This window comes from Ruditapes philippinarum, unplaced genomic scaffold, assembly GCF_026571515.1.
Source record: "Ruditapes philippinarum isolate M1 unplaced genomic scaffold, ASM2657151v2 ctg878_1_1_1_1, whole genome shotgun sequence".
NCBI lineage: Eukaryota > Metazoa > Mollusca > Bivalvia > Venerida > Veneridae > Ruditapes > Ruditapes philippinarum.
The window spans coordinates 302210-320136 of record NW_026856248.1 but is presented as its reverse complement, the minus strand read 5'-3'; the positions used below and the strand labels follow the sequence as shown (position 1 = coordinate 320136).

Genomic DNA, 17927 nt, shown 5'->3' with positions numbered 1-17927 from the left:
GGAGAACGTCTCCATTTTGCATTGATGGATACTCTTCTTTTACGAGTTATTCTCCTAAACATAAAAGAGTTAGAAAAATAATTTTTGTAACTATTTTATGTTCTAAACAAACATGTTTGTGAGGATTGTAGGTTAATTCCTTGATATTTTTATGTGGACATTTGTTTCATTAGAGGTGAAACTCACCTTTAAAAAATATAAGTTGCATCATATAATTCACCTTTGTTTCCGTTATTATTTTGATAGATTGTTGTTAAAAGTATCGCAGGTAAATTATAATTAAAGCTTAGTAAACAGAGAAAGAAATTGCTGTAGACATAATTATACTAGCTATTTCTACATGTATATGGGGCTTGGTTTTGTCCCACAGCATGGCTATAAGCTAACAAACCTTTGGTGTGAATTGGTTTGACTATGTAAGTCAGGAGACTATGTTAGTCATGACAGAATTATTTTGGAGTCTGATCAAACTTTCATTGAATTCATTGAATATTGTTTGATATAATTTATGTCAGAATATATTGTAACAATGTGTCAGTGTATTATCATATGCTTTGTGAGGTTCAAGTTTGGAAGATTTTGGTGGCAGAGATTTGTGTAACTTAGATAAGAAGTAAAACTGTTGGCATTGTGAGGTTTAGAAACTGAAAGGGTCTACAGGGATGCTGAGGACAAAGGTGTCAATCAGATGAAGCGTTCAACATGATTTTTACATGATTTTTACCAGTATACGAGACATAGGAGAGAGCGATATGAATAACTGGAGTGCAACTTCAAAAGACAGTTTTGTGCAAAAACATTCATAGGTAAAAAAGATGATTAATTTTCCAGTTGCTCTCTTTGAAAATGACAACTGGCACTAAAACTATGTTTGTATTGGAATATATCCCAAGTTTGATGCTGAATTAATTATGTTTATACTATCATATGAAAACATCAGTAAACTTAGATCTTATTTGGACCCAGTTTGGTTTAGATTATTGTGTTCCCATTCTTTATTAGTATCACATTTTCCACAGCTTTTCTCAGTGGTCAGAATCACCTGGTTATGCATTCATTGAGATTATTTGTTGGAACTGATATTGCAAATATTTATAGAGAAAAAAAATGATTTTATATAAACAATCACATTACAAGGAAGTAAATATACATAGAGAGAAAATGGCACACCAGCACAAAAAATATGAGTAACCGCTGAGAACTGCTGAAATAAAATAAGAAGACAAAGATCAACAAGGAATAGGTGGGAGGGGGCCTTTGCTCAAAATAAAACAGCAATACAGGAACAATTGCAAAGAGCCACTGGGCACCAAACAAAAACGGGCGGTGCAAGGGCGAGGCACAGATTGGGCATTATTATAAACAGCTCAAATAAAGTAAATCATAGAAAACCAACAAAGACACCAAAGTAGGTAATTGATTAAGTGTGAGGGTGTAGGGGGTAAGTGACCAGAGGGCATGGTAGTTGGGGAGACAAAATTTGAAAAACTAATACTGCATTATGTCATAACTTGAAAAAAGTTTAGGGTGTCTGTGTCTGAGTGGTTAAGGTTGTTGACTTCAAACCACTTGCCCCTCACTACTGTCAGTCCGAATCCTTACAATCCAGCTACCTCACAGAATGTTGGCAGTTCTACTCAGGTGCCTGTTGGTGCCTGACATAATGCATGGAGGAGCATGCATCTGAGGCCTTTCTCTACCAGCAAAGTGGGAAAGTGCTTTCAGACCTATACTGTGTTGGTGCTATGTAAAACCAACCCCCCCCCCCCCAAAAAAAAAAAAGAATGTCATATAGATCTAAAGTCTTTGACTAATCTTGAAAAAAGATCTTTTATTACCATTCTTACATGTTTTACAGTCTTCTTAATCACTATGAATGGCCAACAAAGCTTCTATCTTATTTAGAATTAAAGTTTCCTTACCCATTCATGCAGCTGAAGATGGCTCATTTATATAATGTTGAAAGTGTTTTTGCATTTTACCAGAAAGTACTAATTTCCTATATGTTCATTAAACTTTGGAGAAATTTACGCGTAGGGAGTTTCTATTGCATTTTCTTTATCAAGCAGAGGGAAAAATATCAAATTAGATCTATTTAAGTAAATCAATTTATGCAACTGAATTGCTTCTCTTAAAATGTAATCCCCAGTATAAGGTTATGTCAACTTTGTGACACCTTTATGACACGACAACTTAGTTTGCACAAAAAGGAAAACTCTAATTGAAATCTTCAATCTCCGACACAAATTCTCAGCTATTCTGAGAAAAAACAGAGTTATTCAGAGATGCCATGGGTATAAATCTGCGAATATTGTATAAATGTTTAATTAAAGTCATGCAGTGTATATAGAAAGGTTTCCAATAGGTTTCCAAGCTACCTCCTGGCGGCAGGTTTTCCATTTTATAGCGTATTTTTTCACCATGTCTCTTAAATACCAGCAATATCTCTGGCGCTTTTGCAGATCAGTATATCTGTGGTATTTTGCCTGTATCCGCTGACAGTATTGGAAATGCCTGCTTATGTATTTGCTACAAGGCATACGATGTTGACAAGGAAAGAACGAAATCCAAAATGCTTGTAATTAATGCAGTGGACAATAAAATGTATGCAAAAGCAAGTAAATTCCGCTAATGCCACCCAATTGAATCACGTAGGAACATTGCTGGGGGCTGGAGACATCGGATTCATCAAGCATTTTAAACACGATTTAGGAGATGAAATTAGTTCTTGAGAAGTAATGATAGTTTCTTTCTCAGATATATTAATAAGCTTATGAATCATTAAACATTTTATAAAATCAATATGCTTCGGCCAGTACCTGTTTATTATATCTTGAGGATTGTTAAGATAACAGATTATAGTTTCTATATATAATTAAGAGATTTTCTTTGAATGGAATAAAGGTTAATATGTGATATTTGTCATTTTTCACCCTGAATATCCAGTGACGCAGAAGTGTGTAAATAACACAGGAATTGTGCATAAGTAATGCAGAATTGTGCAATTCTAAGGCCGAAATGAGCACCAAATTAAAATGAGCACCAAATTAAAGTAATTTAATAGCCAGTACTTTTTATTCGTACTTCTGATTGAATGTAAAGAATTATAGTTGAGACATTCTATTTTAAAACTCAGAAATTTTTTCCAGGAAAGAGTTTATTTTTCAAGATCTTTCGTAGCTAGCATATTGAGTTTCGTTGACATCTTAAAATACAAAAACGTGTTTATATAACTTCATGGTTTTTGATATTCTGTGTAACTGAGACATTTGCCATTCTACTTGTGTTGCATAATACACTTAAATAAGACCATTATTAGCTCGACTTTTTTTTTAAAAAGGAAAAAGAGGTTTTGTTACAGTTATGTCAGCATTGCTGTTTCCGTCTTGATTATAACTTTTTCAGTTCTTGGTGTATTGTTTTCATACTTCAGGCCACAACAACCCTTTGGACAAGACCTTCAAGTAGACCAGACTAACCTTGACCTACATTCCATAAATGACCTTAACCTTCAAGGTCAAATGTCTAAATTTTGCTTGTTTTTTTGCTGATTTTTGCTCCACCGCAAAGCATGATTGTACCCCAGGATTAGGTGGGTAAAACACTTATTCCAGAAGGCCTTTTTAACCCATGAGGACAACATAATGTACAAACAAACAATATCAGAACATAAAAGTCAAGCAATTTTGATGCATAATCAAACAAAACACTTTTACTATTATTTACCGTTATAATGCCATGTAAATACTTATGGGAGCATAACGGAAACAAATATTAGCTTATCATTGATGAATATTGTACAATTTCAGCGCAATGTAAAACAAGCAAACAACATGGGAAGTTTACAATGCATATGCAAAGTAGGTTCTTGTTTTTATATAGATTGATATAAAGAAAACAACAATTTGATTCAAACTTAGCAACAACTGGATACAGTTGCTAAAATTTATTTATTGGGAACTTAAAATGTTGACCATAAATGATAGCCATATTTTATAATGTCATGCATACATGCATGATAATAGCCTTTTGGTGGGGATGGGGTGGACTTTAACACAATAGATACTGATTAAATTTACACTCTGCCTTTTTTAGTTCCAATTAGTTAAGAAATGAAATTCAGTATAACTTTAAACAAATAGGTTTGAACAAGCTACCAAATTATTTCAGCAAATAAATAAAATTTATTAGTGTTTATTTCATACATATGGAGGCTGGTCAATTCTGAGGCCCCTTCACATATGTAAAATATAGAGAGAAGAAAAAGAAGGAATGCCTAAAGAACATCCAAAATGAGAAAAAAACCTGTTCATGGACAGACTTTTTCTGGCTTTAAGTGATTTTTTCTCAAGTAAATAAAACAAATGTTAACAATTCTTTGGCTCAGAGAATGTCATCTAATACTAAGACTAGTGTTATATAGCCCCAGGTGCACATATGTAAAAATACAACTAGGAAGCTCTCTGTAAAAATAATCATTATTTACTTCTTGTCCAGCTTGAAAAGAATGGTAATGGTATTCTTTTGTTTCTGAAAAGAAAAAAAAATGCAGTTATTTTTTTGTGTGTTTTTTGGTGTGTGCTTTTTTTGTTTTGTTTTTTTCAGTGAAACTTTTAGTAAATTTTTTTTTTCTTCATTTGGGGGTGGCGGAGGGAGTTAATTGTTAATGTATAATGTCAATTTTTATGTCAATGCATTATTCGTGATTAACAAGTTAACATGTTTTTATAAATTTCACCTTTTACATTTATAAACTAAATGGCTTATCTAGACCTTGGCAAGTGTTTAAATAACAAAAATACTTTGGGAATACAACTTTAGTAACTAATGTTCTTAGAGGCAACACTGCATGATGGTCTCAGGTCTCAGTCCAGAGAATGGTCTTTTTGCACAGGTTATACTAATATTTTGCCAATATATGTCAATCACACAAACATTAAATGCAAACTGTAATTTTGATAAACTTAATTAAATTAAAAGCTATAAAGATAATGCTTTTCTTGCTCCATTGCTGTTTTGTAATGACACAGTTGATGTCAATTAATTAATTATCAATTAGCATGATAATTATTATATGTGTTAATGTGGTAATAAGTCTATGCAATGTAGGTTAAAGATAAGAATCTCAATCACTTGATATATATGTGGGTAAAGAACATTTAAACATTTAAATATGTTCATATGCTCAATAAAATATTGAATTGAGTAGCTTTGATGAAAATACAGTGAGGTCACCTTATTAAAATGAAACCAATATTCTACCAAAAAACTTATTTTAAACCTTAGGGAAAGAAAACATATTTGTATGAATCAAACTATAAATATAAAACAAATTTCTGTTTAAAAAACTTTTAAGAATAATTTTCCTAATGTTAAGAATTTTTTTGACAGTGACTGGATGCAAATGAGATACTGCCGAACAGAATTCTCAAAATTCACTCTGTGCAACTACTGGTTGTTGATGATGGATTTTTGAAAGTTTTACATCAAAATCAGCAAAAAATTAATCTTGTACAATTATGAATCATTATTTCATTGGAGTGCATTTAGAACCTTAGATACAGGGCAGTGAGAGCCTTGATGCCCTGCAAACAAGAACTAATAATTCTTCATTCCATCTTATTACAGCCCACAGATATTTTACAGCTCTCATATTTGTCAGAATGTTGGGATGGAAAAAACGTATAAAATGCAATAATTACTGCCTTAATTGCTTAGATAATTGAGTGAATTCGGAGAGAAACATATTAATTGAATTAATTACAATTTTTATCCGCAGAAGAATCTGCTAGGCCTGGTCAATATTGTCTTGATACTTATTTCACAAAGCTACTAAGAAAAAAAGGTACTCTTAAAAATGGTACTTCACTACAAAACTAGACAACCATTAAATTATGCTGCCCACATTGGGAGAAATTTAGTGTTATGTACTCGTATATACAATTAGGTAGACCTGTGACTTTATTTGAATACTGGAAATCAAAGACATACATCTGTAACTTACGGCTTTATTCTACTGCGAATTCCAGGAATAGCAGTGCTCAGTATTTTATTATGATGAACATTTCTTACTAGGTTTTTTTTTCCGTTGTAAATGGGTCTGCACACTGACAATCCGATTTTTCACACAAGAAACAAATATTCTCCACAGAAAATATTCTCTTCACTTGAACAAATTGTTTATGAATGAGTTTGGATGCAATTATACATTCAAACCTGTTACATCTTACATATGTAAATGCCTGATATCTAAAGCAAGTACTTACATGCTATATACTATACAATTGTTACTGAGAATAATTTTTTTGACAATAATTATGGGTAATATTGTGTAAATCTACCAGCTAGGTTCAAAATTTAAAAAGAAGAGTTTTTTTTTCAGTAGTTCCAATCAAAGAATTTTGATAAGTCCCTTAAATGCAAAACAATGGGCATTGTTAGAGGTAAGCCCAAAATTGTATATTCATTAGCCTTTGTTGCCAGTGTAGATCCAGGCCAGCCAGCACATCAGTATGCAAAGTCCCAAAAATTAATGCTGGGGATGTCTGTTTCAGAAATTTAGCTACCATTAGAGCTAACCAAGAAAGATTGTCCATCTACCTGTATTGGAAATACATAAAACAAAATCCTTACCATGTCTAACCAAATGGAAAACAAAATTGAATTTCTTCAGTGTAAAAAAAATTGCCAGTTCTAAAAGCTGTTTCTTCTATTTCATTTTTGAAATTTTATAAATTTAATCTTCATCATTATGACATAATAATCATTAATACAACATAATCAGTTAAGATCGATCAATCAGTTTCCAATAACGTTTTTTAATGATTAATATCTTACTGCTCACATTTCATTTGTTGCTCACATTTCATTTGTGAAATTAATACAATATAAATAGCAACTAGTGTGAATTTGAATAAAGAAAATAAATACATTATACAATATTGCAATTTGTTTTTCTTAATTTATTCAGAGAATTGTATTCTTTTATACTTCCTGCTATATAACTGTCATGTTTCTGTAGGATATTATTATAAATGCATGTTACTTGTACCTTTCCTGTAATATTTTACAGGAATAATTTCACATCTGCCATATTTCAGTGATAAAGTGAGATATTAATCAATATCTGTAAATCATTAATGAAAAAAAAAGTTTAATAATAACGAAAGAGTAATTAAAGTAGTTGTCAATAATAACAAAAATGAATTGATGAATTTCTTAGATCAATACGTTTGGATCAATGAATTTTAATAATTTATTAACTATACCTGAGACTGTCTGCTGGAGTTTTATTGTGTTATGTACTATTAATTTCTAGACATGTTCTTTTATGAAGGTGATAGGTCTGCAAATTCATCAGAATGGGCGGGATTTGGGGTTGTGGACTAGCCATATGGCTTATTGGTGAAGATATTTCTGACTTCAGATCGCATGTCACAAAATGGCTTCAAGTCATGAATTACTTCATGATAGGAATCTATAATCCAGCATGCTTCAGACTGGATTGTGGTTCTTCTCAAGGGACTTCTGGTGCATGAAATAATGCATAGAGCCACACCTTAGTAGGTCTTTCTTTGCTAGTAAAGCAAGAACGTTTTCAATGACCATGACTGTGTAGAAGTGTCATTAAAAAAGGTGTCTGCATTAGTTTGGTTAAGATTGTTGACTCCAAACCACTTGCCCTTACCCATTGTCACCAGGGTTCAAATCCTGTTGGGGGACTTTGGATTCCTTTATTTGAGAAAGCTATTAAACAGCTAGCATACAAAACAGCATTGGTTTTAAAGGGATACTCAGGCAAATAAATGACAAAAATATCAAAATGATTTAATGTACTCAAATCACGCTAAAATGACATTTTCTAAAGTCCCAGAATGAAATTCTGTTTAAATTATATTTATTTTTGGTTTGAAGCGTAAATATATCTAGATGTATTGAACGAAATTTACCGCCGACATAATCACCTAGTCTTTTTTTAAATCAAGCCAAGTGACTTGAACAAACCCTGGAAGTTACAATAACTTTTTTGTGGATTTTGTGGATATTGAATGATTGAAACAAGTCTTAGTCATTCACTTGATATGTTCTTTAACGTTTCCATAGTTCACTGTGGCAACTTATGTGAAATCTTAACGCTCTAACCTGACCCACGCGGGTCAAGTTAGGAAACCAGCATTTCATTATTTATAAGGAGTAAAGTTTTGTTCCTAATACTGCCTAGTTTATTTATTTTGAGGACATTTACAGAAAGATGAATGAACAACTCAAAACGAAGATTTGAAAATTTTGCCTGTGTCTCCCTTTAAGAGAGCTTGTGCTCTGTGACAGTATGATATAAAACCCTGAACAAGAAAAAAAATAAAAATAAACAACCAAAAAAATGTCATAAAAAGTATTTTATCGATTGTGTGTCATCAACATTGATTGTTATTCCTAAAACTGCCAGGAACAACTTTAGGCATTAATGGCCTTGTTCTGTCATCATCAAATTCCATATTGTCTTTGCAAAGCAATTTTTGTTCCTTTTGTCATCCACCTCAACAGAAATAATACGATACATGATGTTTTTTGTTGTTTTATTTTTAGAAATAAGTGAAAAATTGAATTGGTATAATTTGTTTTAAAATATCACAGTCCCATTGTATAAGAATGTAATATGTTTGCTCTACCAATCTATTGAAGCTGCAGTCAGTTGCTTAAGAAATGTATTGATGAATCATATCAATAGAAAAGACATCTTTGAAAAGAAAACAGGATATTGCTAGAGTTAAAGTAGTTACAGACTTGTGAGATTATCTGGGAAATTGAAACTTTGGCTCAAAATAGAATGCCAAAGCACTCTGAAGGTCATAATAATAGGACCAAGACAATAAAAATATCACATCTTTATATTTTCATGCATACCAGACTGTTATTTCCAGTGTTTTTCATTTATGACATAACTTTTTTTCTGTTTTTCTAAAACTGAGCTTGCCAGTTGATATATATAATATATTTATACCCCTGCACTACGAAGTTGTAAGGGGGGTATACTGGAATCAGCTTGTCTGTCTGGACGACAGCTGGTGGTCGGTCGGTTTTTCCTTGTCCGCCCAATAACTTAAAATTCTTTTGACCTACAGACTTCATATTTGGCATGGGGGTTAGTCATGATTAGTTGATGACCCCTATTGATTTTGAGGTCACCAGGTCAAAGGTCACAAGGGCATTGACAATAAAAAGCTTGTCCGCCCAATAACTTAAGATTCCTTTGACCCACAGTCTTCATATTTGGCATGGAGGTTAGTCATGATTAGTAGATGACCCCTATTGATTTTGAGGTCACCAGGTTAAAGGTCAAGGTCACAGGGGCATTGACTATAAAAAGCTTGTCTGCCCAATAACTTAAGATTCCTTTGACCCACAGTTTTCATATTTGGCATGGAGGTTAGTCATGATAGGTAGATGACCCCTATTGATTTTGAGGTCTTGGTCAAAGGTCAAGGTCACAGAGGCCTTGACTAAAAAAAACTTGTATGCCCAATTACTTAAGATTCTTTTGACCCACAGTCTTCATATTTAGCATGGAGGTTAGTCATGATTAGTAAATAACTCCTTTTGATTTTGAGGTCACCAGTTCAAAGGTCAAGGTCACAGGGGCATTGACTATAAAAGCTTGTCCGCCCAATAGCTTAAGATTCCTTTGACCCACAGTCTTCATATTTGGCATGGAGGTTAGTCATGGTTAGTAGATAACCCCTATTGATTTTGAGGTCCTTGGGTCAAAGGTCAAGGTCACGGGCCTTGACTATAACAGCTTGTCCACCCAATAATTTAAGATTCCTTTGACCCACAGTCTTCATATTTGGTATTTAGATTGGTCATGGTTAGTAGATAATCCCTATTTATTTTGAGGTCACCAGGTCAAGGTCACAGGGGCCTTGACTAAAAACAGCTGGTCCACCCAATAACTTAAGATTCCTTTGACCCACAGTCTTCATATTGGGCATGGAGATTAGTCATGATAAGTAGATGACCCCTATTGATTTTGAGGTCTCTTGGTCAAAGGTCAAGGTCACAGGGGCCTTGACTAAAAAAAGCTTGTCTGCCTAATAACTTAAGATTCTTTTGACCCACAGTCTTCATATTTGGCATGGAGGTTAGTCATGATTAGTAGATGACCCCTATTGATTTTGAGGTCACTGGGTCAAAGGTCAAGGTCACAGGGACTTTGACTTCAAAAAGTTTGTCCGCCCAATAACTTAAGAAACCTTTGACCCACAGTCTTCATATTTGGCATGGAGGTTGATCATGACCATTAGGTGACCCCTATTGATTTTGAGGTCACTGGGTCAAAGCTCAAGGTCACAGGGGCCTTGACTAAAAAAAGCTTTTCAGCTCAATTGCTTAAGAATGCTTTGGTCAACAGTCTCCATATTTGGTATTGAGGTTGTTTATGACTAGTAGATGACCCCTTTTGATTTTTAGGTGACTGTGTCAAATGTCAAGGTCACAGGGATTTTTACTATAATAAGCTTGTTTGCTCAAATGCTTAAGAATACCTGTTCTTGGTGTATTAATTTTGACATTTTCATATTTATAGCATGTAGAATACATAAATTAGCAATGCACTGGCTTTAAGTAACCTCCGATTTGGCAGGGAGGTTGTCCTTGAGCTGTTGATTCTGACAAAGTGGTATGCGGGGGTATTTACGCCATGGCAGTGGCAGTTCTAGTTATGACAAAATGTTATAGCCTTGAAATAATTTGTGACATTTGCATGACTGAATAATACAAAATTTTGCTTAAATTTGTGCTTAGCCACTTTCAGACCATAAAAAAACAACAACTTTTACACAGCGGAGCAAGCTGTCCAACCTCAGTTGTTCATTGTTGTTCACAATATCTTAAAATAACATCTCCTGGATTTTGACAAATGATTCTTAGGTTACAATCTATGAAAATTGTATAAATGGTTCCAGTCTAATGGATAAGTAGGTCACAGCACTATAATTGATTTAAAAATGAAATCTTTATATCCATGGGTGTTAAATAACAGAGACATTCTATGTTACAAGTCTTGAGAATCAACTGTATGATTATGGAAACATGAAATTTGATAGTTTTTAAATTTTATAAAAAAAATAATTTCATTATTATATAATCAAGCTTTATACCCACCCTTAAAATACCAGTAACTGTTTATTCTAAATCCAGCAAGCTCTGACTGTGGCAATCCTGTCAGGACTGATGGATTAATGTCTGTGTGTAAATCCATTCATTTTCTTTCATCCATTTAAAGTTGCTGTGAACTTCACAATACAGACAGATTGACCATTTCTGGTATTTGTCACACTGTAAGCACAACTGGTCACCATGGATATTCATTTTTCAAATAAACTGGATAATTACAACTGTAGGGGAAACTGCGAAGAAAACTGTACTTTTAAACCTTAAGATTTGTTAAATTAAGTTACAGTTAAAATGTTTCCTCCAGTTTGCCAGCCCACAAAAGTCAATTGGTTAGAGCACAGGACTTGTTATCAGTAGTTGACATTGTGGGTTCTTTTTCCTACATAGCCAACTAAAATTACTAAACAGTCTTTCGAATGAGATTTTAAATTGAGGTCCCTTGTATAAGTGCTTAAACATTTGGAAGGAGAAGCTTCTTGAATTTGGGGCATCTTTCTGTATCTGTATCTTGCAATATCCTCCAAAATCTTAAATGACTAATACTCTTCTGGAGAACTTGCCCATATTGGCAACCAGTGGCAAGTGTAAATAAATTTAAATACACACACAGTTTCCTCCCAATAGAAATTTATCATGTTTTCTGTATGATACTTATAAGGATGAGAGATGAGCAATTTAGATTTAACATTGAAGTTCCGTGTCCAAAAGCACTATTAGTATTCATTTGAATCTCCACACATATCTTTAATAACACTGACCAAGACCAGTAACTCTGACATGTATTTTCACTGCATTATTCCCCTTCCTTGAGCCCTAAAATATTTGAGTATTAAGAACAGGAGAATAGTGGAGCATGCCATCTATGTGACATCTCTTGTTTACTGACAATGTAATTATATTATTTATTTAGGTATCTTCTGGAATTACATATTGAATAGATCGTCTCTCTTGTTGTTTGTAAATAAATCATTCTGAAAAGATATACATCAAATTGGAAAAAATACCTTTGAACACCTCTTATCTTGAATCACAAAGTAGATTTACTCATAATCATGTTTGAAGTTTCCTGAGATCTTTTAATTTATCAGTTGAACTTCATTAAGTGTCAAACAAAAAATAAAAGAGAAAAAAAAATAGTTTAAAGGAACTTCTGGTGAACTTTTTGTCTCTTATCTCTGAAAGGTAGATCTTGTTGAATTATTGTAGATCTTGTTGAATTATTCTATTTGAATTATACCAAAGGAAGGGACAAGAAGCCTGAGAATTGCTTGAGAAATGTGCTTAACTGTTCTGTTAACAGTGCTGCTTCTGGTATAAATGTGAAATAATTAGACTTAAAGGGACTCTACTGAGGTTTTTCGGCGTAGCTGTATTAAAATGGATTTTGACCTAGATTTGTAACAAATGAAATTGTTAGTTACAAAATCTTCAGCTAAAAGAGGGTGTTTTTCATTGGTGGAAAGACTGGCTGTTATGAAATTTAAGGACAAATTCGTAATCTTTAGTTTACTTGTCTCTAAGAATAAACGTTGTATTAAAAATATTTATACAATCGTAAACTAAATATCACAACGTTATGACCAAAACAAAGATATATCAAAATACAAAAATATACAGTACATACGATTTCATGTACAATTTATTTTGTTGATAATATTAACAACAAACCCAACTTTTTGTTTTTCAGCCTATACTTGAACATTCCATTACTACTCACTCGTACTTAATTTGCCGTAGCTTTTCTGTTTTCTATGAAAATGAACGATATTTTTGATCAACAAAAAGATTCTCCAGAGCTGATATGAATTGCGAAAATTAATATATTTAAAATGCAACATTATCATAAAGAATCGCAAAACTTTAAGTATTATTTTTTGTGCGTAATAATAACAAATTAATTTATTCATAGTTATTCGGCGTTTGTTTACACCGGTAAGTAAATTTACCGAAATACACCCCATTTGACTACCACAATCTGAATGTCTCACTTGATAATCAGTGTCATTGATGGGTTATACAAAATTGAGTTTAGTACTTATTATAAGATAAATAGATATATTTCTGTATATATGGAACAACATTTATATTTTACATTCCACATTTAAAGTATATTGTAAAATATAACCTGTGTAGGTGTACGACACGTAGCCATGCCAGTAGGCTTAACTAGCACCTCCACCTCATACCCCTCTACAACCCCCACCCAAAAAATATTTATTTGAATAAATTGAACATTTTATTTTACTTCTTCTTGTCAGTTGGTTAGTTAGGTAGTTGTTTTTTCTTGTCTTCAAATACATATATTTCATTTTATAAATGATGTTTCATTGCATATTTTTCTAATTTTATTACTTTTTATGTTCATAATTCTGACCTCATTTGTTATTATGTCTCCACTACAGTGGTAGACATCTTTGATTCAGTTGGTTACTTAGTCTTTTTGCTTACATGCCATAACTACTTCATGCATGATGGGATTTTAAATGGACCTGGCACTAATATTCACCATCATGAGACGGTGTTGCCAATATGACCAAGGTTCCTTACTGTAAGGTCAAGTTCACACTAGAGGTTATAATTAGTGGTGCATTTATTTTGTTTACACACAATAATTTCTAAATGCATCATAAAATTTTGAATTTACTTGAGAAAAAAATTTCACCATCATGAGATGATCTGTCACACCAGGTCCTTACCTCTAACGTCAAGATCACACTTATAGCATAAAGGTCAAATAGTGCTGTAGGATTTTGTCTCCATACCATATCTTCTTCATGTTTGTTTGAATTTTCATTAATTTGGCACAAATATTAACCATTATGGCCGAGGTACCTACCGTCCGTACATACGTCTGTCTGTACGTCCCGAAATCTTGGGAACGCAACTCTTCTTAAACCGGATGGCAGATTTTGCTTAAACTTCCAGGGATGAACAACCTTAATGTGTAGATGGAGTAAAGGAAGGAATTTTCGCTGCAACCAAATTTAACAGAATTATGGCCCTTTGTTGATTTTTTCACTATATACTATGTAGAAATTTTGTGAACGCAACTTCTCTTAAACCGGATGGCAGATTTTGCTTAAACTTCCAGGGATGAACAACCTTAATGTGTAGATGGTAGTCAAGGAAGGAATTTTTGCTGCGACCAAATTTAACAAAATTATGGCCCTTTGTTGATTTTTAGTTTTCAACTTGTGCCACATGTAGTCTAAAAATATTTGACCTACAGTCATAAGATTGACAGAACAGTGGCGTGTGGGGGCATCCGTGTCCTATGGACACATTTCTAGTTAATAGAGATCTTAAATCATAATTTCAATGTATTGAAGTTTCTGCTTATTAATTCTTCTAAGACTTTGTCTATTGGTTTCATATTTCTTCTTCGTTAATGTTAAATCAAAATACTAGTCAAGCTGTGCAATTTTTAATAGAAATCCTTTTTTTATAAAATACATAAAATATTTTATAACTTTTACTAGTAAGGTTATGTTTAACTTTTGATTTAAGTCTTCAATTATTCATTTTCATTGCCAGATAGATAAGAAGGCATTATAAATAGAATAGTTCAGAGTTGATATGTTCCATTGATTGTTTATTACAGTTTGTATTCTTTCATAGATAAAAGATATAAACAACAAAAGATTTTGGTGTTATTATCATGACCTAATAATTGCAGCATTTTATGCACAGAAGTGCTTTTACAAAATGAAGGTCAGATACATATAAGTTAATATTATTTAACAATAAAATTCAAGTTGTCAGCTGATTGTGGCCTTTGCAGTCTCTAAATTTGGTAGTGTGGTTGGTTATTATCTGGTATCGACTTTGAAATCAGTAGTCAAAAGTCACGGTGACAAAAAAGCTTATAGCATCTATAATAACATGACTAATTTGTTGACATTATAGGAGCATACATGTTTCAGCTAAGTTTAGAAAACTCTCATAGATTATACTAGTAACCACCAAATAAATTTCACTTTGGACATTTATATTGTTATAAAGTATAAATATCATTAATTTAGACAATATTCTAAAGCTATGAGACATTTTGCACTGAATTTACGCCGATTATCTTTTTTAAAGATATTTCTTGTTTTATATGATGGGACTGGATTTTTTCCCCCAAATTTGTGAATCATTTGTTGTAAGTCTGAACCAATTACTTGTGTTATATTTTGAAGAATATTATCTTGTCCCTTTTTTTTCTTCAAAATATGAATTTTTATTTTGCAAAATGACCCACTAATGAAAAACATTGCAATAGTTTTCACTCAAATCAGGCTAAGAATTGGTAAAAACTTTATTTTTAATAATAATTTTTAATTTTTCTGAGTATATATATTTCTGTATTATCTATATCAGATTTTTACCATTTTAAGAGCTTCACTTGATCTATGTAAAAATTTCAAAGTTAATGTTTTAAGGCTTTTTGACCTCAGTGTTGCCAAATATAAGGACAATTAATGCTGGTATAATTATGGTATAATCATATTTTCTACAGTGTTTATACTGACAAAAGTGATTATCAGTGATTTCTTTCTCATTGGCGTCCGCACCAAAGTGCGGCACCTTTTATGGAATGCATTCAGATTTTGTAAAACGGCAATCACAACTTTTCGACCCTTTCCGTCAGTCTTAGCCGAGGACGTTCTGATTGGTGAAAGGGTAATTGCTGTGTTGTTTTTTTGTTGATTTTTAAAAACAAAATGGTCATTCGTGTTGTATAACATTCATGTTACGATCTGCTAACTGTGATACTAGCCAAACTTTTTGAACTTTGTCCTCTACATTCTTCTTGTTGCTTTTCTCTAAGAAATGAGGTATGGAATCTTTCTTTTGGTATTTGAATTAAGTCTAATTTCACCCCTAAAAAGGTAATGCTAATTTTTGTTTCCAAATGAGATTAGTTATCACTCTGTATTTGATTCTTTTAACCAAATAAAAGTGCTTAAACGGATAAGGGTTAGTGTTTGGAAGTTTATTAAGATTGTTTAGTGACTTAATTTTGTCTAGACATTTGCTGAAACATTGCAAGTGGGTGACTTAGGTTCATTTATCCTGTTTTATTTGTCTTAAATTGTGGTAACAAGTTATGAGTATGCCAAGTTGATCACAGTTTCCTTGCATCATTTTATTATAGGCATAATATTGAATTAAAGATACTGTCTGAAAAAAAAAAAAAAGAATAAAGTGACAAATGTTTGTACATATAAATGCAGCATATGATTGTATCACAAATACCCCTCTACTTCACAGACTGTTAACTCACTATTAAGCATAATTTTGACATAAAAAACAATTAACTATTTTAAGATGATAGTAAGAGTAATGGTAGAGAAAACCACCAACCCATTCATCATTTTCTTTCATGTTGTACGATTTATTGAATTATGTTGGAATCAAGTAATTTTGAGAGGGGAAAAAACTAAGCTGATTAAATTTTGCATATAAGATTTTGGAAAAAAAAATCATTAAAAAAGAATCTTGTTTTCAGCTAGACAGTTTTGTATTCAAAATCCTAAATATTTGGTTTGGCAAAAAAAGAAGAAAAAAAACAAAAGAAAAAGAGTGTATTATGTTTAAAGAAACAAATAGATTAGCTGATTTATAGCAATTAATTTCTTTTTCATCGCTCTCTCCTAAGATTTTGGTTAATTGTGGAAAATTTTAAAAAAATTAAAGAATTAAAGAATAATTTCCCTTGAGAGAATTTCTTCACTATAACTGTCTTTAACATTGTGCAATAGAGAGAAAACACCCACTAAACAAGGCTATCTTAATCTGTGAACTTATTTATCTAGTTGTGTTGTACCTTATTTAATTGGTTTCCTGTACAAAAATTTATCGCCTAAATCGGGGGTCTAATTTAAGTGTCCAGTTCTTTTTTATTTGGAAATGGAGATTTTATCAGTAATATGACTGCAATATATCCGCTAATTGGTAAAATAGAAAAACTGTTCACAGTTTAGTCGTATATATTGATCACTGGTAGAAAAGGTATTGGAATATTAGAGTCAGCTCCGTAAATGTTAGTGTCATTAGCCCCTGTGGTTTCAGATGAAAACGGTCTCAACGGACAATTGTCATACTGTATTGTGGAAGTGTCAAAGTCATTGTAACTGTGTTAAATGTTATTGGACAGGCTGGATTTTATTTCCAACTTGTGTTGGACTGATTTCGATAAAAACCCATATTGTCATCGTTTTTAAAAAGTGAATTGAATACATGGTATTTGAAAAGTTGGGAGAATTAGACGTTAGCTTGTTCTTTTCATTATTGCTGCATTGGGAGTCAGTTGAATATCAAATAAAAACAACAATGTTTTGTGTGAGGTAGTATATTATTATTGCAAATTTTTGTCATGAGAAAAGTTTGTTGTTTTTTTTTATCAAATTGAAAAAAGTTCTCTGATAGAATTATCATCTTTCAATAATTATATTATTTAAATAATTTTTGAGTAATTAATTTCAATGAACTTTAAATATAACAAGCAATTATAAATATCGAAATATGTAAAAGTGTTCATGTATAATAGTATAAAACATGTAGCATTTATGGTCCTTTGTTTGAAATTATAACACTGTATGATTGTGGAATATTATTTTGCATTGTATTAAATACTGATTTTAAATTTTGGAGAGAAACCAAATCGATTTTGATTAGAGATTAAAGTGAAATTCTATGAACACACAGATTTCTGCGTTTTGTAATAGATTTTAAGCACTGAATTTATTTAATCTACAGCTTGAAGAGGA

The 17927-nt window shown here is 32.2% G+C and overlaps 1 protein-coding gene across 5 annotated transcripts in view; it reads left to right on the top strand.

Moving 5' to 3' along the window:
* The window catches only part of LOC132745946 (uncharacterized), a 266554-nt gene that overhangs the window by 68097 nt on the left and 180530 nt on the right, over positions 1-17927 (top strand). Inside the window, exon 1 of one of the 5 annotated variants that reach the window (XM_060734968.1) lies at positions 17068-17462. The exons of 3 other annotated variants lie outside the window; for them this stretch is intronic. The gene's annotated coding sequence lies outside the window, so the exon portion shown is untranslated. Of the gene's footprint in view, positions 1-17067; positions 17505-17927 lie in introns of those variants that run through there. One more of the 5 variants, XM_060734967.1, reaches the window with a different exon arrangement.